The sequence below is a fragment of the Mauremys mutica genome, chromosome 3 (genome assembly GCF_020497125.1).
Source record: "Mauremys mutica isolate MM-2020 ecotype Southern chromosome 3, ASM2049712v1, whole genome shotgun sequence".
Classification (NCBI taxonomy): domain Eukaryota; kingdom Metazoa; phylum Chordata; order Testudines; family Geoemydidae; genus Mauremys; species Mauremys mutica.
Window position 1 is genome coordinate 124,076,732 of NC_059074.1, and position 23,402 is coordinate 124,100,133.

The window sequence follows — 23,402 nt, forward strand, 5'->3', positions numbered from 1 at the left end:
GCTCCCACTGGCTGCGGTTCGCCATTCCAAGCCAATGGGGGCTGTGGGAAGCAGCACAGGCTGAGGTATGTGCTGGCCGCCACTTCCCACAGCCCTCATTGGCCGGGAATGGCAAACCGTGGCCAGTGGGAGCTGCAATCAGCTGAACCTGTGGACGCTGCAGGTAAACAGACCGTCCAGGCCCACCAGTGGATTTCCCTGATGGGCCGTGTGCCAAAGGTTGCCGATACCGGGGGTCGACATTGGGAAAAAGCCCTTGATAGTGGTTCACATTGTTGCCACTGTATAATTCTTTTTTTTTTTTCAGGAGCAGTTCTCCAGAGAAGCAAGGGACGTATGCTTGTGGATACTGGTGAATTTTAGAGTTGTTGTTAATGGGTCACAACATTTTCAAAACAAAAATCCAGAAGCACCTGTGATGCAAACGTGCAGGGAGGATTTTAGTAGAAGGTCCAAGAAGTATGTAAGAACCTGGGATGATTCAGAGTTACTGTTAGGTTCTGTGCCCAAGCTGATCTCAACTGTCAGGCCAGAGTATAAGGAGACAGGTAGTCTCTAAGGCAGCCAGGACCCAAGTCAGAAAGGTATCAAGTATCAGGGGCTAGCTGTGTTAGTCTGTATCCACAAAAACAACAAGGAGTCTGGTGGCACCTTGAAGACTAACAGATTTATTTGGGCATAATCTTTCGTGAGTAAAAAACCTCACTTCTTCAGATGCAACTGAATTTGTGTCTGAAGAAGTGAGGTTTTTTTACCCACGAAAGCTTATGCCCAAATAAATCTGTTAGTCTTTAAGATGCCACTGGACTCCTTGTTGTTTTTAAGTCAGAAAGGCTTACACACTAGATTGTCCATTACGTGGCAGATTGCCAGCTGCATGTCTTCAGCTATGGAGAAATGCTGATGTGCCACCGGTCAAATAGATACAGAACATGAGCATATGGATAACAAAATGCAGGGTTTTTTTAAAAGGCACAAAGTTGGATCAGATGAGGTATTTCCCATGCAGGGCACAGAGAACTAAACACAAAACTCCCATTAACACTAATGGGAGTTATGCACTTAATGTCCCACATGCTGCTCTGAAAATCTAATATAACCCTGTGCCTAGATAGCACTCTACATAAACAAAGAGTTAAAGCATAAAAAATGAAATGTACTATCTACCTATTTAATATCTCCTAAAAAAAACCACATTAACTTTCCATATGAACTTAACTGCTGACTATGTCCTAGGGGAAAACGTGTCTCATAAGACAATTTCCAGCTTTTAGGACTCATTTTGGAAATGGAGAATATGCTTGTTCTCTGAGTCTGTGTTAGAGAAATAGGAGAGATTGTATCCAAATAGTTTTATTTGAACTTTTGGGCATGCTCCTGCTGTCATTACAAAGATTAAACTCCCAATACAATCACTGGCACTTATGTGAGGACTGGAAGAGTGGGCCTTTTGTTGGTAAACACTTTAGAGATTACATCCCAAATTCCCTTCAGTCCCAGTGTAATGAATCCTTGAACCTGATCCCACCAGCTGTTCCCTTCTGTGTCATCATTTTTCTACTGATCTTAGGCATGTATCAAAATGGAATTTGCAGACATAGGGCCCAGTCTAGTAGCCCCTAATTCCAGGAATGTAAAGGCTGCAGGATGGAGTTAAGGCTCTATGTTCATGGCACATATGCAGAGCAGTTAGACAAAAACATAAGATGGAAGCTTGCAACATAACACTACTTTCTTTCTTAGAAGTCAGAACAATAAACACACAGGAACCCAAAAAGCAAAGCAACTCAAAGCAGGCTGCTCTCTCAAACAAAGGGTTACTATTTACCCCAACTTATTCTAAGCTGGCTCTCTACCAATTGATTCTATTCACATTCTTCCCTATAGCACCCCCTTGTTTACAAGCGGGACCAGGAAACCCCTGAAATTTAAAGTGGTAGCTTGAAATTTTAAAAGTTTTCAATACACCGTAGGGTAGAATTTGGCAGTTCCAGCTATGGACATGGAAAGATCGATCTTTGTGACTAGAGCTGTGTGAAATGCTTGCTTGCCAGTGAAACAAAACAACAATATTCCTTCAAAAATTATATTAAAGAAATACTTTATAATTTACATAAAACTCAGCACATCTTGTAACCACCTACAATATATTGTTTGGGCAATAAGAAAATCAAGATTAAAACTGACTTTTCACAAAGTACAAGTACTTTAACTCTGCTCTACACTATTGTCTATAACTTGGGTTTAGTGTAATAATGTGTCCAGCAGATCTGAGCTTTAATGAGGGCCGTAAGTAATGATGAACAGCTGGCCTTCTTAAATCAGGATGTCCGCTGAGAGTGGGCAATTTGAAAAACCATAGGCTAGCTATTGCCAGCATTTTAGAAGCATTGCCAAAAACCTAAGAACCAAGAAAAATGCCTTTGCTAGAGTTTAAACCTCAGGCCATTTTTGGTGCCTGGAGACAGCTAACAAGTTCATTTAGATGACAAAACAGTGACTACCTTAGGGCAAGATTTTGACTTTACTGATCATTTGTGGCCAAAATAAAAATATTTCGTGGTGGGGGAGAGAAACAGTTCTGTATATCCACTGGGAACAGGACTTAGCCAGTCAAATCCATATCATATAGACTACGGAAATTCCATCACACAATAAGAGGGGATAGAGCCACCGGCAAAAGGTATTACTCCCTATTACCAATCTTTTATCAGGTCCTCTAAAGCCCATATTTTCATGACTAGTTTTAGTTTTTTCTTATTTTTATAATATGGCTATAAAGCAACAAATTAGGATATTGCGGTAAAGGAAAAGTTTTCAATTAAAAAAGTAAACTGATAAAAATATTCACTCATTCCACTAGGATATCAGAATCAGGACATGCGGTAGCCCAGAGGGATGTAAAAATTGATGAGATACCACAGCTTTTTAATAGAATTTCTTTTATATATTTTACACTTATCATGATCAACTACAGTATGATCCATCATAAATAGGCCAAACACATCCAAAACTATGATTAATAATCACAACAAACAGAGGGAGAACATAACCAAGTTACCCTGTACTTGCAAAACTATCGCCACTCTTGCCAGCCATTTCCTTTCCTAATCCATTACACATCCCATTAGTTTTGCTTACATTCATCTTCCATCCTGCTTTTATGTTGTCATTTCTTACAGTATTTCAGCCATATTTTCCTTAAATCAATACATCATCAGCTGCAAATCCTAGGTGATTCAACCTTGCTCTCTATTTATTCTAATAGCCTTTTTCTCGATGGCATCTCCAGAACACAGTATGTGAGGTCCAAATAATCTGTGGAGTTGCTCTGAAGGAAACAGTGGCTCATGTCAAAAACCTTCTTGAGTATCTGTGGGCATCATGATGTATGTTGATTACTTCTGTAAAAGTAGTTGTAGGTATAGCAAAGCCTCAGGGAAAGTTGAATGCAGTAGCCTTTTAATGCCTGCTGCTTGGAAATAGCTGACTAGAACAGTATGGGAAGTGTCATATTCAGGTTGTGTTGACCCTAGCAGACCGCATGAAATAGTGAAAGACTGTTACCAGGCTGTTAGTTAGTTGGTGACATTAGTTCAAAGATGTGTGTTGATCTTATAAAAGGAAGTGACTTCTCTGAAGCAGGGTTTGGAGTTGTTGGAGGAGAAGGGGAAGAAGAGTCAGGGTCCTTCTCACAAATGGGTTGAAAGAGACCTTGACAAAACTTTCTAGCAATCTGGATGGGGATGGTTGTTACCCTTCTATTACCACCCTGGATGAGCTCCCCCTTGAGGATGCTCACCAGACTTCTGTAATAGAGCCAAGCCTGGACCCCACATGCTCTGTGCTGGCTGGGTCTGGACAGAGTCCAATCGCAGCTTCTAGGCACTATCTCAAAGTGCAAATCCCTTATTTAGCATGCCTTCCTGAGATGGGAGACTCCGCAGTCCAACTGCTTAGGCCCTGAAACCAATGCTAACCCTCCCAAGCCTTCCCAGTATCAAATGCAATCTCCTCAGAGTTCCACTGAAGTTGTGGACACACAAACCTCTCTCCAGTGTCCTCACCACTCTGAGAATCCTCTAGACATTGGTCAGTAAACTTTCAGGGCCCTCAGGCCCTCCTTCTTCCTAGTCTTTCCTCTTTCTTCTGATTGGTGAGAGCCCCTGCTAAGAACAGACCTGGTCCTTTTATAAAATTCCAGCTCTCTCTGTCAGATGACCTCACTCCATGGCTTCAAGTTCCTTGTCAGGCGATTCACTTCTTGGTTACAGTGCACCTGAAGTCCTAACTTGGAAAACCAGTTCCCCTGCGCAGCATTTGTCTCACTCAAGGTCTTTGTCTATACAGGAAAGCTACTATGGCCTGTACCTGCAGACCATAGCCTTTAGGGAATCCTCTAGGAATACAGAAGCAGTGGTCAAGCTGATTCATAGGACTATCAGGGATACTTTCTAGCCCCATAGACACATATTTTATCTGTGCTTGCAGCCCATAGAAAGGAGAGATTTTGGAGGGCTACAGGAATTTTTCACTCGCTCCTTCAGTCAGGGTTAGTACAGCATGAACCATAGCTGTCTAAATAATTGGTTGAGTATTATTGGTAAGACTTGGCTTATTTGACTGGACTTTGCCCTACTAACTGCTGATTACTAAGCTGCACCTGGCCCTAGATGATTACATAAAGGAAATGGGGGTGAATTGGTGTTACTGCGAGTGCAATTTGGTCAGGAATGGCAGTAGTCTACATCTAAAACAGAAAAAGGAACAACAAAGTGAACATTAATGTATTTTGTGACCAAATGTTTTATGCTTCATTTGCTGCTTTAGTTCAGTATTTCACGTCAAGCAACTTCACATTTTTCCCACCACTTCATTTTGTTTTTCTCCCTTCTCCTAGCAAAGAGCTGGAAGTGAAGTTCCATCCAGTACTTAAATAAATAGCTAAAATTGTAATAAAAACAAAAAAAAGTGTGCTAAGACATTTAGCAAGTAGAATGATATTACTTTAAAATCACTTACATCAAGAATGTGATGAAAAGTCACTGGCAGTACATTCAAAAGTAATGAAGAGCTGGGCTGGGCTGTTATATTTTTGCCATATAAGCTGGGTACATTAAGATCTTACTCCCAGTGTGGTGTAGGTTGCTTGTTTTCTTTAGGTTACTGACTCATGGCAGGGAATCAGACAAACAGGGTGACTGCATTGTGGTATGGGACTTACTGGCATGAGAGCAAAGCACCAGGCTGTGTAACACACACAAAACATTTTAATGTCTTCAGGAGAAATGCAAAGGAAAAAAACTAAGTGACGGTAAGACAGCAGTGAAAGAGGAAAAATCAGGGAGACACAGCTGTTGCAGCTGTGCATAACTACCCATCTTCACTTCATAAGCATTTGCTTGGGAAAACTGATTGTTGTGAGTACAGTGCCTTCCCTTTAATTCAGTCACCCGTTGGCAGTTAATTTGATCCTCCATTTAATTTGATGAAAACCTCTGAAACTAAATCATTTAGTGTTTAAAAATACAACTTCTACCCTTCATTTTTTTCTCCTTCAGGCAGGTACTGCCGAATAAATTGATTCCTGGCTCCAGATAGTTGCTGTTTAATTAACAATGATGAGCAATATAGAAATGCCTACAAATAAATTAATAAAGAAGGTCAAAATCCTGAGAGAGAGAAGAGGCTCAAGAAAAACCGATGCAATAATTAAACATACTGTAAAACTAAAATGTGATATTATAAGCAGTGCCATATTAATGCTTAGTACTTATAATCACTTTTCAAATATCCGAGTGCTTTACAAAGGTGGGTAAGTGTTACTATTCCCATTTTACAGACAGGCAAATTTAGACACCGAGACTTTAAGTGGCTTGTGTAAGGTCACACAGCAAGTCAGTGGCATAACTGGGAACAGAACCACTGTGGCTGCTCTGCCTCCCATGTAAGCTGCAAACTGTGATACATAGCTTGGTAGTCACACTGATAATAAGAGCAACCGGATATTTTAATCAAAGAGAGGAACAGACTTGATTGACATATGGATGTTAGAAGGGAGGGAACTCCTTTGCATTTCCACTTTGCCCCAAAGCAGATGTTTTCTGCAGAGCTCTAACCCTTGTCCCAAGGCAGTTCTCAGTAGTGCCAAGCTGAGTTCCCCCCCCACCCCCATTTTTGTATGGCAAGCATGATGGAAACTTTAAACATCAATTTGGCTAATGCAAAAAGCCATTGGCAGGAAACAGCAGAAACCTAAATGGCAGACAATGGAAGAAGTTGATAATAGCCAATGGAAACAGAAAAGACCGCATGCAGCACACCAAAACTCAGAGGCATGAGCAATTTCAATATTTCACAATGCCCTTGACTCACTACTTGTCTGAACTAGAACCAGTCCTACACAGGCTCCCATATGAACCAATGAGCATCATTGTGGGATGCCTGAAAACAAAATTAAACAACATATACTGAAAGTTATTTAAGTTACATGTCCCTAGTGAGCCAGCATATCATAACAGTAGAACTGGAGTCAGGGCCAATGTTCCCTGGAGGAGTGTTATTAAGTGGTCACCAGTGAAACTGGAAAAGTGGAGAATTAGGCTGGAAGCAACTCAGCCACATGGACAAAGCAGTCCACAGGGTTTCATAAAGTTTGACTTGTTCAGCTTAAAATGCATGTAGCTTCATATTCTGCGAATGAAGCATCTAGAGACTTTATTTAAGGGAAAGAGAAAAAGTATCAGTCAAGGGTGCCATTAGTAAGGCCTCACCATGGCAGAGAGACTATAAATATTGATACGGGCCAGAGCAATCTCTGGATCTCAATCCAGTTTCCTCAAGATGCAGGAGTGTTTGCACTGGGGTTTTGCTTCTGTCCTATTCTAAATTTTGTTGGAGATCCATAGGCACAATCCTACTATTGTGATCTAGTACACTCATTCTTTTCCTCCCTCCAGGTAAATAAAGAAACAAACAAACAACAACAACAAACCATGATGTCTCTTACCTCATTTTATTTTTCGGGTCAGTGCCTGTGTGGTTGGTTTTCTATGAAACATTATTTTTACTACTCTGCTTCATGCTAGTCTATTCTGAGGGTAGCTTGTGTAAGTACCACATTTTTTTAACTTAACTAATCCTTAAAAAAAACACCCTGAGTCAGGACACCAACAACTCTTATGTTTTTGAAAGATACAATGAGATATGACATCTGTTATTCCCCCCCACCCCAAATCAGGATCTTTCCAAAAGAGTTCAGTACAGCATTTCTACAATAACATATTCCATTCATTGTGATACTTTCCTCACTTTTCTATTTTGACAGGCAAATGAATACAGGAGAACAACACTAATAGGCACTTGAGGCAGATAGAGGGTTAATGAGACTTCTAGTAAAATGTTCTCATTAGGTGTGAAGGTGTCTTATTAGATGATGATATAGCTTATAAGAGGGAAGTGGGCCACAGACCAGCAGCATTGCTGACCAAATCTAAAAATGTCCCTTTTCTTTTGAGAGACCCAGTCCTAGTAGTGGTAGAAACAAAAGCAGGCCTCATTAGCTCCTAGAGCAGAAGCAGCAGGTTCATTTCAGCCTCTCACGCTCAATTTTCCTGTAAAGATTTAGGGCACACAAATACACAGTGTTTTCAGTCATAGATGATGCAGAGTATGTCATGTTGACTGCAACCATGCAGGAGTATTTACTGACAGAGAGAGAGAAAATAAACTCCATAGCTGAACCATGATACCTGAAAAGCTGGGTATTGCCATAGTCAACCTTGGAAAGAAGGCTGACCTTGTTATTAAGGCCCAAGAATGCGTGGTAGAGAATCTGGATTCTATTCCTATGCCCTGATTCACCAAATGTTTAAGCATACAGTAGACTTAAGCATCACTGAAGTCAACTCACGCACATGTTAAGGAGGGGCATGCGCATGTGCTTAAAATTAAGCAAGTGCATTGCTTAATCAGGGGTCTAAAACTTTCTGTGCCTCAGGCTCCACCGTCTAATTTTTGCGAGGGGGTAACCAGAATTGAATACAGTAGTACTCACAACTAAAATGTTGTATTCAATTACCTCATTTTATTTCCCAGTGGAAAGTTGTCACCATCACCCAAGCTGCCATCTCTCTTCCCATCCCCCATATCCTTGTTGGTTGTCTCAAAAGAGATCACAGACTCAATGAGCATGGAGACTGAACTACTAAGTCTGGGTTGAGGCACACTGGTAGCATAGGCTGTGAGGAAGCTTGCAGTGCTACTGCCTGTGCTGTACCTGTCCTGTGGATAGAGAACATCATTTGCCATGACTGTAAATCCAGGACCTTTCAACAGCTCATTCTCATGCGCACATGCATAAAACATTCAGAGTGATGTTACCTTCAGTTATCTCTGGAACTAAGAGGCAAAAAGTAAGATATACCTAGAGCATGAGCAACATGTTGAAATTGTTAGGAATTCTTTGTGCAAGGGAGGGAGTTATTGGAAAGGGCTCCCTAAGATGGTGGAGAGGGCACCAGGATCAGACCACTGCTTTGGTAATTAAAGCCAGAGGGGGAAGTCTGCAGTGTGACTGGGCAGGTGGTATGATTGGTAGTGGCATTTGGGAAGGGGAGAATTACAAAAAAAATCTAGTGCCCAATTATTTTAAGTTCTACAAAAGACCCTGGTGTCAGCAAACTCTTTGTGTGCAGCTTGTAAAATGCCTGCTCATAGCATAGCAATCTTTTAATGAGGCTGCCACCCAGTGCATCTGCAGCTTCTGAATTCAATTCACCAGCCTTATTGCAAAAACGAAAAATTAAAAGAAAAAGAGTGAGCAGATGTTAAAATATCCATGTCTAGGTTACCAGCCTTTCCTTACTCTAAACTAGAGTTTCACAAACTTTTCTTGTCAGAGGCCCCTTATTAAAACTCAAATATTTTTGTGCTGCCCATATATCTATGATATCCTTTTATAGTGAATGTATCAATGGTGACAACAAGCCTAATTTATCTGTGGGTGTTTTGAGATGTGGCAGATGATAATTGACCTTGAAAGGTGAAGGTGTGGAGAAGAGAGATTTTCTTTGATTTAGATTGTAATAAAATTTGCAACAACTTGAGATACTCCCCCACCCCAATTGCCTTTCATAAGCCCCAATAGTCACAAACCACCTATTGAAAAATACTGCTTTTGATCCACTGCACTAAAGCATTCATTTTCCAGAAGGTATTATTCCTAGCCATGACATTTTTAGCACCAGCAATTCAATCTTCCCAGCACAGAAGAAGTCACTTCCTGAAGTACAGAAGCCATAGTAGCAGTACACCTAGCAAACATGGCCACACTGGTAATTTAAGTGTTGCACCCAAGTGAATAGTCAAGTAAGGGGCAACTTCTGCTAACGGCTTTTGTCACCTGCTTAGGGTTGGATGGGTATCTTTTAGCCCAGAGATATCCTAAGCTAGTATGTATGGATGACGCACAATTCTAAGCCACTGTACTGCAGAGGTTGTTGTACACTTGTGAGTTGTTTAAGAAAAATGGCATGTGTGATATTTCAAAATCAACAAGTCTGACTTCTTTGCTTTTCAGACCAAGTGGGACACAACACATTTGTATCTACCACCCCTATTACCAGTGTATCTACCACCTATTACCCAGTGCCCACTTTCCAAACTAGCTAGTCAAAGAGTTTACAAAAGAAGAGTGTAGTTTCCTTAATAAAATAATAATACTTTGCATGAATTTAACATCTGACATAGTTCAAAGCACTCTATGAACATTAATTAATCCTCACAACATTCCTATATGGTAGGCAAATAGGTAACATTAGACCATTTTACAGATTGGGCATCTGAGACAGAGAGAGTAAGTGACACACCTGAGGGTACCCAATAGAACTGCAGCAGAGCCAGGATTTAGAATCTAAACCTCCCAGTCCTGTGCTCTACTCATGAGCCTGTGCTACTTCTCATGAACATAGATTGACCAGCTAAAAATAAAGGTCTCATATTGAAAATGAAAAGAACAATAAATTAGGCACAGGTAGATCCTGTCACTTGCTTGAATTACCATGCAGCTTGCTAATACTGCTGTATTATATTCAGTTTCAATAATTTAATGCCACCTCAAATAGAGATGCTGCTCCAGAAGTAACATGGCAGCTTTAAACAAATATTTGGATAAAACAGCGAAAAAAAATGAAGCCAGGAGGAGCAATGATGGAGGGGTGATTGGTACGGTTTCATTAGACTTAATAATAACAACAAAAAATTCAATATCATCATAATCTGGTGTAGATCCTATGATTAGCATGGCCACAGTCAGAATAGCACATACAACTGGTGGAGATTTGCTACCTACACCCAGGGCACTAAAAATAAATACCTACTCTGGTATGCCTGAATCACAGTAAGTTAGCACCAAGGGGCAGGACCTGTTCCAAGTTAGCCACTGAATGTTGCTAGGTATGTCATTGTTAGAGTCCAATCCTGTTTACTAGAAAACAAAACTAAGACATGCACAAGGAGAGAGAAAAGAACAGCAAAAATAGACAATACATCTGTCTCTGATGTTGACTTTCACTTACAGCCTCACTCCTGGAAAAATACAGGTATGGCACTTGGTCTCATTAGCCTTTCTGAGAACTGGCATATCCACACCAACATCAGGCTATTTAGGGCATTGTTTTTATTGGCCTCTCTCATTCCAGACTCATAGCAGTGTTGCTAAATATACAGTATTGGCCAGCTATGCCAGACTTTTATTCAGCAGGAGGCACATGGGGAAGGATAGGTAAGAGAAGACAAAGCAGGGAAGAAAAAGGACACATGGGGAGGGAGTGACACAGTCTCATATCCCACATGATAGTTGGGATTTATCTGGGGACAGTAGAGATGGCAATGTCATCTGGGTCCCTTTCTCTGACCCTGTCAGGATCTCTCTCAGGATCAAGACAACAATGGGCCAACAGTCACACGCTGGGCCCCAGGAGACAGTGGGGATGGCAGCCATGATGCTGAAGCTCATTCTTTTCCTGTTCACCCATATCCCTTTTAGCAGTTTTTGTCAGATAGCTAATTCCTCTGCTAATTTTCCCACCAAAGTCTTTTGTTTTAAAGAACTACAAAAGGGAGGGGTGGGTGAAATAGTTTATCCTCTTATTATTTTATTCATCAATTAGGCCTAATTTCCAACACACCAATTTTGGTCCATTGTTTTCACTTTCCTTGTTCACCAGGCATGATTTTAACAGTTCCTGAATTATATCAGTAGGTCTCTTTGCTTGCTCTGCCTCCATTCTGCACCTTTTTTCCATCAATACTTGTTATAGGTTGTGACATTTTCTGAAATTTCACTCACCTTTTTACAGTTCGGGTAAATTTGTAGGTCCAATTATCACAACATAATTTCTAAGGGTATACGCTTTATTTTAAAAAGGTATTTTCCACTGGCTAATGTTTAAAACACTCTGATATTATCTTTAGCCATAACACTAGCCATGTTTTGCTAGGTGCTATCTTCAACTGAAATTGTGCCTCTAGACTGTGTTTATGACTTTACAATCCAGCTCTGCAAGTTACTCAAGTCACAGCAAGTGTTTTTCCTACAAAGTGGTGCACCTTTCCCAAACTTTAAAACCAATTTTATATATACTCAAAGATTATAGTGTTGGTCATTTCTACTTTACTTGGGTACTTGGGAAGCAGGAGTCATGGCAACTGAAAGAAAAGCATCTCCAGAAGCCACAAGCTCAGGAAGCAGTATCTAGTGGGCTCCTGCAGGGGTCTATCCTGGGTCCATTACTGTTTAATATTTTATTAATGATTTGGATAATGGACTGGAGAGTATGTTTATAACATTTGTGGACAACTGCAGCCTGCTAGCACTTTGGAGAAGAGAATTATAATTCAAAATGACCTTGACAAATTGAAGAATTGGTCTGAAATCAACAAGATGAAATTCAGTAAAGACAAGTGCAAAATACTACACTTCCGAGGGAAAAAATAAATGTGCAACTACAAAATGGAGAATAACTAGGGCTGTTGATTAATCGCAGTTAGCTCACATGATTAACTCAAAAAATTAATTGTGATTAAAAAAATTAATTGCAGATTTAATTGCACTGTTAAACAATAGAATACCAATTGAAATGTATTAAATATTTTGGATGTTTTTCAACCTTTTCAAATATATTGATTTCAATTACAACACAGAGTACAAAGTACACTGCTCACTTTATATTATTTTTATTATAAATATTTGCACTGTAAAAATGATAAACAGTATTTTTCAATTCACCTCATACAATACCATAAAGCATCGTGAAAGTGCAACTTACAAATGTAGATTTTTTTTGTTACATAACTGCACTCAAAAACAAAACAATGTAAAACTTTAAAGCCTTCAAGTCCACTCAGTACTACTTCTCGTTCAGCCAATCTCTAAGACAAACAAGTTTGTTTACATTTACGGGAGATAATGCTGCCCACTTCTTATTTATAATGTCACCAGACAGTGAGAACAGGCATTCACATGGCAATTTTGTACCCGGCATTGCCAGGTATCTATGGAAAGATATGCTAAACATTCATATGCCCCTTCATGCTTGAGCCACCATTCCAGAGGACAAACTTCCATGCTGATGACACTTGTTAAAAAAACAATGCATTAATTAAATTTGTGACTGAACTCCTTGGGACAGAATTGTATGTCTCTGGCTGTATTTTACCTGCATTCTGCCATATGTTTCATGTTATAGTAGTCTTGGATGATGACTCAGCACGTGTTGTTCATTGTAAGAACACTTTCACTGCGGATGTGACAAAATGCAAAGAAGGTACCAATGTGAGATTTCTTAAGATAGCTACAGCACTCAACCCATGGTTTAAGAATCTGAAGTGCCTTCCAAAATCTGAGAGGGATGAGGTGTGGAGAATGCTTTCAGAAGTCTTAAAAGAGCAACACTCCAATGCGGAAACTACAGAACCCAAACCACCAAAAAAGAAAATCAACCTTCTACTGGTGGTATTTGACTTAGATGATGAAAAGGAACATGTGTCAGTCTGCACTGCTTTGGATCATTATTGAGCAGAACTCGTCATCAGCATTTAGCATGTCTTTTGTAATGGTGGTTGATGCATGTAGGGACATATGAATCTTTAGCACATTTGGCATGTAAATATCTTGCGACACCGGCTACAACAGTGCCATGTGAACACCTGTTCTCACTTTCAGGTGACATTGTGAACAAGAAGTGGGCAGCATTATCTCCTGCAAATGTAAACAAACTTGTTTGTCTGATTGATTGGCTGAACAAGAAATAGGACTGAGTGGACTTGTAGGCGCTAAAGTTTTACATTATTTTATTTTTGAATGCAGTTATTTTTTGTACATAATTCTACATTTGTAAGTTCAACTTTCATGATAAAGAGATTGCACTACAGTGCTTATATTAGGTGAATTGAAAAACACTATTTCTTTTGTTTTTTACAGTGCAAATATTTGTAATAAAAATAAATATAAAGTGAGCACTGTATACTTGTATTCTGTGTTATAATTGAAATCAATATATTTGAAAATGTGGAAAACATCCAAAATATTTAAATACATGGTATTCTACTATTGTTTAACAGTGAGATTAATCGAGTTTAATTTTTTTAATCGCTTGACAGCCCTAAGAATAAGTGAAAATTATCAAGGCATTATAGTGGATCACAAATTGAATATGAGGCAACAATGTGATGCCACTGCAAAAAAGCTACTATAATTCGGGGGTGTATTAACAAAGAAGCAGTGTACTTAAGACACAGAAGTTGTTGTTCCACTCTGCGCAGCATTGGTGAGGCCTCAGCTGGAGTACTGTGTCCGTTTCTGGGTGCCACACTTTAGGAAAGACATGGATCAATTGGAGGGGGTCCAGAGGAGAGCGACAAAAATGATGAAAGTTTTAGAAAACCTGACCTTTGAAGAAAGATTTTTTAAAAATAGACATATTTAGTCTTGAGAAAAGCAGACTGAGAGGGACCTGATATCAGTCTTCAAATGTGTAAGGACTGTTATAAAGAAGATGGTGATCAGTTTGTTCTCCGTGTCCACTGAAAGTAGGACAAGAAGTAAAGGGCTCAATCTGCAGCAAGGGAGATTTAGGTTAGATATTAGGAAAAACTTTAGGCTTCCAAGGGAAGTTGTGGAACCTCCATCATTGGAGGTTTTGAAGAACAGGTTAGACAAACACTTGTCAGGGAAGGTCTATGTTTACTTGGTTTTGCCTCAATGCATGAGGCTGAACTAGATGACCTCACAATGTCCCTTCCAGCCCTAGATTTATATGATCCTATGATTCTCCATGCCTGGAGATTCTGAATTGCTATTATAAAAAGTGCCCGCCTGTATTTCTGTTCTTCCAGCAGCCTTCTGAAGCTTCCATCAATCCTCACAACCTACCCGCTTCCCAACAGCAAACACTGTCTTTAAGGCGAATAGATTAAACATGCAAAAGAGATGAGAAAACCAGGGAAGTCCTCTAAAAGGAATGGTACTCACTAGGAGTCTGATCTAAAGACCACCACGGTCTGGGACTTTTTCCATTTGCTTTATTGGGCATTGGGCCAGGCTCTCAGTGCCCCCCCAGATCCAGTTAAGTTCCCAACTTCGATCTCATTCCTTAAAAACAGGCTCCAAAGCAGCACAAACAAGCTCAACATCATGTTTTCTGGTACCATCTGCCTGTTGCAAGACTTCTCTGGTGACAGCGATAGCCAGAGATAAAATGGAGTGAAGGTGATGCAATACCATTTATTCAAACAAACAGCACATAAAACAGACTACAAGGGTCTTTTGTTACCCAGCGACACCTGAAGACTAAATCAATTTTCAGTCCTGAAATTTGTGTGTTATAACTGTTTTTGTTTGTCCTGTAACAACCACCATGTTATCTAGCTCAGTGGTCCCCAATCATTTTGTGGAACTGTATCAGTTTACCAGCTTCAGAGCTCAGGTTTTCCATCAGACGTTCCTATCCAATCCCATTTAGTTGAATAGCTCAGCTGTAAGAAACGGAAAATTGGAGCCCATAGACCTAATTATTCCAGCCATTGCTAAGCCTTAATCGAATGTGTTCTTCTTCAAGCTCAGGTTTCAGTTATTTTATACTCTATTACAGAAGACAGTGGAAACACAAAGATGACATGATGGGAACACTGGAGTGCCTGGGAGCCAGGACAGAGACTCATTAAATAATGGAGGGAGGGAGGTAAGCTAGAGTAGGATAAGAGAATGAAGTACAAGTACTAGTGCCCTTACAAGTGGAGGAGAAGCACTAATTCTCTATACTTTCCCAGTCTCCTTTACGATTCCATGTACCTATCAGTGTTATCTGAATACCCTACTATGATGAGCCTCTCCAAATGCATGACACTTTTCTTGGCAAAACTAGAGTGCCAAGGGATCTGACTGGACTTGGCAACCCTTAGTCCATGTATAGCAGCTTTTTAGAAAAGAAAACAGAGAGAGAGAAAAAGGTTCCTCTGATATATTGGAAGGCTCCTGTTTCTTTGAAGCTTCTCTGGCCCATTGTTTTGTTTTGCTTTTTAATGTTAGGTGCCCAATTAATTACTTGGGGTTTTGTGTGATTCTGCTTAACAAACATTATTTTCTTGGCAGGGCACATCCCATTAGTGATTGATCGTAAGAGCCTAGGAAATGAAGCTCTAAGTACTTTATCAGCTTCCTGCCCTTCCTTTGAATGACAGCCCATAATCATTAAAAAAACCACCCTTGGCATTAAAATGATTTATTTTAATCTAAACAGCTATTACTTTAATTAAACACACTTTACTCCTCTTGAAAGTGACAAAGTACTTCTCTGAAGCCCTCTATCACTCTATTTATCAAACAATTTCAATGGAACAGCACGTCCATTCTCCCAGACCACTTTGCCATGGAATTTCAGTTTTGCTTTGAAGAAAAAAATGCCCAGGGGAAACAATAAGGGGCCAGGATCATCTCAGATGGAACTGCAGCTATGTCAATGGAGATGAATCTGGATCATTGGTTTGAAATAGGAAACAAACCAAAGCAGCAAAGTGTGAATCCAAATCTGTATGTAAGCTTTATCAAAGCTCAGGAATATTCAAATCCAGGGTTTTTGCTTAGATGGAATTTCTTCATCTTAGGTGGGTGAAGAATCTAAACCTCACTATTACTATTATATAACATTTATATTGCACTAGTGCCTAGAGGCCTGCCAGACCCCATTGTGCGAGCAATGGAGCAAGCCGGTTCAGCTAAATTAAGAACCAAATATCAAAACTAATTTTTTTTTTAATTCAAAGAAGTCCATTACATTTTGACTTTTACAGCTACACAATTCTGTAATCGCTGATTTTGACAAGGTCTCGAAACACAAATATTGTAAGAAAGGCAATTCTCATAACATTCCCATCCAAGCTGAAACCTGCTAGTACTGAAAGTCCAATTCTCCTCTCACTTATTCCTGGACAAATCAGGAGTAATTCCACTGCAGTCCATGGAGATAATTTGTAAAATACTAGTATTTTATAGGGACTAGAATCGAATAATTACCAGAAAACCTCACCACCACATCTTTCTATACATTTGCTTCTTTTGTAGAAATAAAGACACGTTAGCATTTTCAAAATGTTTAGTTCACTCCTTTTAACATTATCATGAGCCAGTATTTTGAGGGGTTGACTCAGGACCAAAAATGCAAGGTGCCAGAAGGAAGGTTATTCAATAGTACTTTTAGACCAGCATGCAACAGGGAAGATTACACATCTCATAAGAAAAACAGATTTTGTCATATTATCAGGTAATTAAAAAAAAAAGGTAATAATAGGAGATATGCCAATCTCCTAGAACTGGAAGGGACCTTGAAAGGTCATTGAGTCCAGCCCCCTGCCTTCAGTAGCAGGACCAATTTTTTTTGCCCTAGATTCCTAAGTGGCCTCCTCAAGGATTGAACTCACAACCCTGGGTTTAGCAGGCCAATGCTCAAACCACTGAGCTATCTCTCCCCCCACAGTCTAATTTACAGGCTCATGGAATTGGAAGAGTTTGGGTAAACCTGACAAGCATCCAAACTATTGTGTGGCTGGCCTAATCAAATCAGAATGCCAGACGTTTGAGCTTCACCCATTCAAAGTCTCATGGGAAAGTCTGTTCTCATTAAAATTCTACCCCAGTTGTCCGGATAGGTGTCTGAGTTTTTCAATGCTTGATAGAACAGAACCTTTTCAGGTTCACCCTTCATTTATTATTTATTTAGCAGTATTTACACACAGTTGAAGTTGGCTATAGCATTAGTATGTGAATATAGAGAGGAGAGAAAGAGAAAAACAAGTATAGACAGTATTATATTGTACTATTTATAAGAGGACCATGAAATGAGAGTACAATTCCTATGTAGGAGGACACAGGGATGAGTCACACTTGTTTGAAAAGTTCAGGCAGTTCCTAAAATGGCTCCAGTTATCTTTGCCTACTCATGTATATGATGCACAATTTATTGCCCTTGAATTATCTACTGTAATACACATTTCCACCAAGGATCAGTACCAGTGAACAAGCAATGGTTATATTCCAACTGAGGGTGGGGGTAAGGCTATATTTTATAAATTGTTACATTGAACAAATAACATGGCATAGCCATGTTTAACTACTATTATATGCTGGAAAATGATACTTAGAACCATAAGAAACCCCCAATTTTTATCTTGCATCTTTCTCATGGCAAAAAGCTGAGACCAGTCAAAAATCACGAGTTTAGCTGAAAGCAAAATTTTGATTTTTTAACATGGAAGACTAAGATTTTGCACTGATCTGCACTGATGGATGCACTATGCAAGGCCTATACCCAAGGATATCACAAGATAGGAGGGCTTCATGCCCTGGAGGTAACACCCCATTACTATAGGTTCTACCTTGACCTTTTTTTGATCTCCCTAGTTAGACTAATAAAGCATCTCACATTGTATAGGTGAGTGAACTTGTTTGAATATAATATAAACCACCTGAAACATACACCTATCCTTTACTTCAGGCTTCTTGGAGGTTTGGGAAAATTAGGTCAGAACTCCCCTTCCTTTCCACCACATCATCTCCTTTCCTCTCAGAGTAAGTTGAAGGAAGTGCAACTATTTTCACTCCCAGGCTGAGAAAGTGCCCATTTGAAATGGCTGCAGTAGCACCTACAGCAGTATGTTCAGGTCCCACTGCAGAAGAACTGAGGCAGGTTTGGGGAAAGTCCTCAAAGAAGTGGGAGATTCCAGCTAGTTTACAACTCCCAGACAACTGAAGGGGGAGACAAGGGGAGAGAAAGTGCAAGATGATCACCCCTTCAAGTTGTGAGAAGAGTTAACAGATGCTGGGCCTCACTGTCCAAAGGCAACCCAAGTGTTGGGGTCACTAGACCTGAGTAAACCAAAGTTATGACTGCAGGCCTGAGTGAACCAGAGGTCTTCCATACTGTGAACTTTAACCAGCCTAAGATGCTAACAGACTGCAAGCAAAATGTGTAACTGTCAGCAATTTCAGCTTGCAGATGCAGGGGAGGAGGTGGAGAGAGGGGGAGAAAAGTCTACATGCATCTGTTCTGTGAAGGCCAGAGATAAGCTTGTGGATGAGAACTTTTTCTAACACGCTGAAATGTAATGCCTAATGTAGCTGCTGTTGGGAAGGGAGGGGTGAGGGGGAAAACCGAACAAAAGGCTTACACAAACAAGGGGGGTATAAATGCTGGGATCCCGCCTGCGCGCGGGTGTGCAGGATTTGAGAATGCTTTTCTCCCTGGCACCTTTCTTTGGGCTCAAATAAACCTGGTTTTGCTTCTCCACCCTGGTGTGATAATTAGTGCGACGCACACCGGGCAACGAACCTGCTGTTGCTCCGCCTCGGGCTCTTTGAGCCGGCAACACAAGGAAAGATGAGAGGTTCTGCCTGTTGGAAAAGAGGACTCCTATGAGGAGTAAGGAAGGATCTTCTGACCTGTGGGGTATAGAGTGGTTCATTTTGAGATTTGAAAGGGCACTAGATATGCTGATATTGCAGACAACCATGTTCTGAATATATTTAGTTCTGTTTTCAGGGTTTGCTGTTCTACAGCTCAGACATATCTCAGGCACTATGAAGTGATCTTTTTTTATTATTGCTCTTTCAAACTTCTCTAATTTCTTACCACACTGGACACCAATTCAATGTTCTTTGTGCAGAATGTATTCATATTTTGTAGCAAAATGACTTGTCCTTTGGGGGGAAAAAAGAGAGGAGGAAGGGAAGTAAAGATTTTTCTGATGTAAGACTTCCCTCTAGGCTTATTAACCACGGATTTCATTTCACTTCTATCATCTGAACTAGCCAATATAACCCTGTCATTCAGTCTTTCAAACATTTACTTTATCTTTTTGTGTTCCAGCTCCACTGTTAATGAAATAGCATGTAATAAGAGCCATTGAGATAACAAAAACTATTAATACAACTCAATATGAGTTACAGTGACTTGGCAAATAAGATCTGACACAAAAGTCATCCAAAATCAAAACCAATTTCTACAGGACTTTTCCACTGGGAGGCGCTCTCAGACCTCTTACTAGTGGGCTCGTAATACCTCATATAAACCGTTACAATTGGCACCTTTGTTGTAAGTCTCAGCAGAAGCACAAAGGATTAATTGGGTCAGTAACAACGCACTAACTTCTTACTCCTAGAGGTAGTCTTTCCAGAACATTTAAAGTTCACTAATGGAGCAGAGCAGGGGAAACTTGCATTGTGCTATTCACTTTGTACCTTAACTATAGATAAATGGGATTTAGAGGTCATCAAGGCTTTCAGTTTCACACCCTTCTATGAACACTAATTTCATTTTAAAGAAGATTGTCTAAAAGTCTCAGAAAGGGCAAACTTGTCCACTGCCACTCAGGTTAAAGTTGGTAAGGCAGGCAGCTCAGCATAGAGGATGCACAGTACTAAAGCACCATAAAAGGTTTAGACAGACTAGCCTTCAATGGTTTTTTGTTTGCCAAAGCTGAAATTGAGAAATCAGGGATGGAAGAAACAAGAAAGAAAAATGCTTAAAGTGGTAAAGCAACAAGATTTGCTTCAGGGCAAAATCTGGGGAGCCCCAAATGTGTGTGTGTTATCAATAATTGTACCAACAGAGCAGACACATACACCCATTTATGTGCCCTTGTTGAAAAAGAATATGGGAAATCTAAACTCAGAGTTTGTTAAACTTGTAGCAAAGGACCTTGGAAACCTGCACTGATGGCCTGAAGGAACCAAACAGTGAGAATTGATTCAGCAAGTTTGGAACTCAAGGGAACAGCCACCTTAAAAACTTATAAGCACCTGTAATTAAAAAAATAATGTTCAGGCTCTCAACTGCTTGATGAAGTGAACAACTTTAACTGTTTCAGACAACATTCAAATGTTCCAGGCAGATCCCCCTCCCCCAGCAACTATAGTCAATCCTTAATGTAATTCTGAAAAGAGATGTCATTGTGATCTTGGGAGACTTTAATGCACACATAGGAGGATAATGACACCTGGGCAAGAACACCCAGGAAGTTTTTTGTCAGGCAGAAGAAGAGGAATGGGCAGTGACTGTTGGAATTTGCAGCGGCTGATGACATAGTGCTTGCTGACTCACTCTTCTGTCACTCAAAGATTCACAAGCCCAGTATAGCCCAGATGGTTTAATTAAAAGAGTGATTGATCATGATCACTAACAGTTGTTAATAAGGACAATAGTCATGGATGTACAAGTTTGCAGAAGTGCTGAATTTGACACTGATTATCAGCTTCTGCAGATAAAAGTCTTCAAAGACGGACGGTTAATGGACCAAAATTACTCCGATTTGACTGAAGGTTCTTATTATAAACACACTATCAGACAGCCTTGTGTTTGGAACTGCTTAAGGCCATTGAAGCACTAGAGACTGAAGTCTCAGTCCCTCTATCATCTGATGAGGAATGGCATTGTTTCAAGTCCTCAGTGCTGACTACAGCCAGCTCAGTGCTGGGGCTGCAGCCCTTCAGATACCATCCAGAGATCAGTGAGCAGACACTCACTGAAGTTGGAGTGAAGGAAAAAAAGCAAGGCTACAATTTGAGTCTTTAAAGAAATGTCTGTTGAGAGCAAAAGCAATGGCTGAATGGGTTTGACTTTGGAGTGTCATCAAGTCATTGTGTAAGAAATATGGGGAATCTTGCTGGTCAACACAGGTAGACAGTTTAGAACAGGCTGCCACCAGGCACAGTCTCTGCATCATCTACTTAACTTTGCGAGGTTTTCAGGGCAAGGTGTCCCCAGCAAGTACAGTGAAGAATCAGGTTGGTAGCAGCCATTGTCTGCAAGATCAGTTGCATCGATGGGAATATCAATGCAAGACAGTCCTCAATTGTCCGTCGACTGCAGTCCCTGTTCCACTGAAGAGAGGCAGAAGTTCTAGAACAGCCACCTTCTTTCAACCAAGGAAAGAACGAGATCACTGTCCATAAGCTAAAATCTGGGAAGGTGCCAGGGTTTGTAACATCACTCAAATTGCTGAAGGCGGGTGAGAATATTGTTGTATTGTGGCTGCATAGGCTCTTCCAGTCCATCAGGCATACTAATATCAGCTCTCTGATGGCTAGAGGAAAGTGGGGGTATTCTGCTTCTGTTCAAAGGGGGTGATAAGGTCGAATGTAGCAACTGTAGAGATATGATGCTGTTGTTGGTCCTAGGCAAAGTCTTCATTTGTGTTAATGTCTCAAATCAACAGTGCACTTCCTGGAAAAGGCCAGGTTACCCAGTGAGGCTTTTAACCTGGTTGTTCCAGTCTTGACTAGATCTTTACCTTGAGACAGCTTTTTGAGAAGATAGTCAATTTAATAAGCTGTTCGCAGCACTTTTTAAACACTTCAGTCAGGCCTTTGATTCAGAGCATCAAGCAAGTCTGTGGGATCTGATGGGGTGACTCTGTGTTACTGGGAAGATAGAGTCATGGATAGAAGAGCTATATAATGGAATGGAAACTTTGTTTGAGTCAATAGCAGGTACATTGCATGGCTTCCTATGTCCATGGGGGTTCGGCAAGGCTGCGTTCTGTCATCATCGTTATTCAATATCGGTATTGATTTGTTGATGGATAAGCTTGATGAGCCAGCTGTTGCTGGTGATAAGCAGAATGTCATTCTGCTTCGAGATCTCAAATATGCTGATGACATTGTCTTGTTAGCTGAGTTTGGTGAATCGCTACAGCTGGTGACTGATCTGGTTGGGCAACAAGCAATGTGTGTTGGTCTGGTTATTAGTCCAGATAAAAGTAAGTTCCTGGCCATTACCACCAAGTAGCCTCCAGCTCCAGATTACAGCCATCTCAGTATGAACCTGTCCAGATGGGACAGTGAGCACAGGACAACTGTCAAATATTTGGGCAGCATCAGAGATAGTGCTAGAAGATGTTCGAAAGATCTGGATACTCATATAGCAATAGCTGCTGCCATCTGTCAGGCCTTGTAGTGGCCTCTGTGAGGACATCATGACATCAAACTGGATACCAAGCTGTGGCTCTACAGAACCAGAGTTACACCTGCTCTTTTGTACAGCAGTGAAACATGGGTGCTGAGGAAGGCTGATGAACAACTGAATTACATTTTTTGAATCTTGTTGTCCTCATCAACTGCTCCATAACAAGTGGCAGGACAAGATCAGAAACGAAGATATTCGAAGTCGAACCCAGCAACCACCTGCAACAGCACTGGTTTGGTTTTGAGGGCTTTGTTGGTATAGGCATATAATTAGACTGTAAACCAGTGAATTCTGAAGTGGCTGTGTACCAAGGCACGCTGCTACATGGCTGGGAATGGTTGGGTCATTACACCAATTGAATCTATTTCCCTATGTTAAGTTCTCCTCACACCTTCTATGGGCCATCTTAATTATCACTTCAAAAAGTTTTTTTTCCTCCTGCTGACGATAGCTCATCTCAATTGATTAGACTCTGCCTGTTGGTATGCATACTTCCACCTTTTCATGTTCTCTGTATGTATAAATATCCCGTCTGTGTGTTCCATTCTATGCATCCGAAGAAGTGAGCTGCAGCTCATGAAAGCTCATGCTAAAATAAATTTGTTAGTCTTTAAGGTGCCACAAGTACTCCTGTTCTTTTTGCGGATACAGACTAACACGGCTGCTACTCTGAAAACTGCTACATGGTTGGTGTTCAGGTGGATGCCAAAAGCTGTAGTGGCACCATAAGATTGCCAGTGACAGACATAACTTGAATAGCCAGCCAGTCCACTTTAAGAACTAATACAAAGACTGATCCAGGTGGTGATCGGTCTGCAAGGAGGCCACGTCCCTTTGGGATTTGCCATCATGATGAGGATGATGATCATGCAAAAACCATAAGAT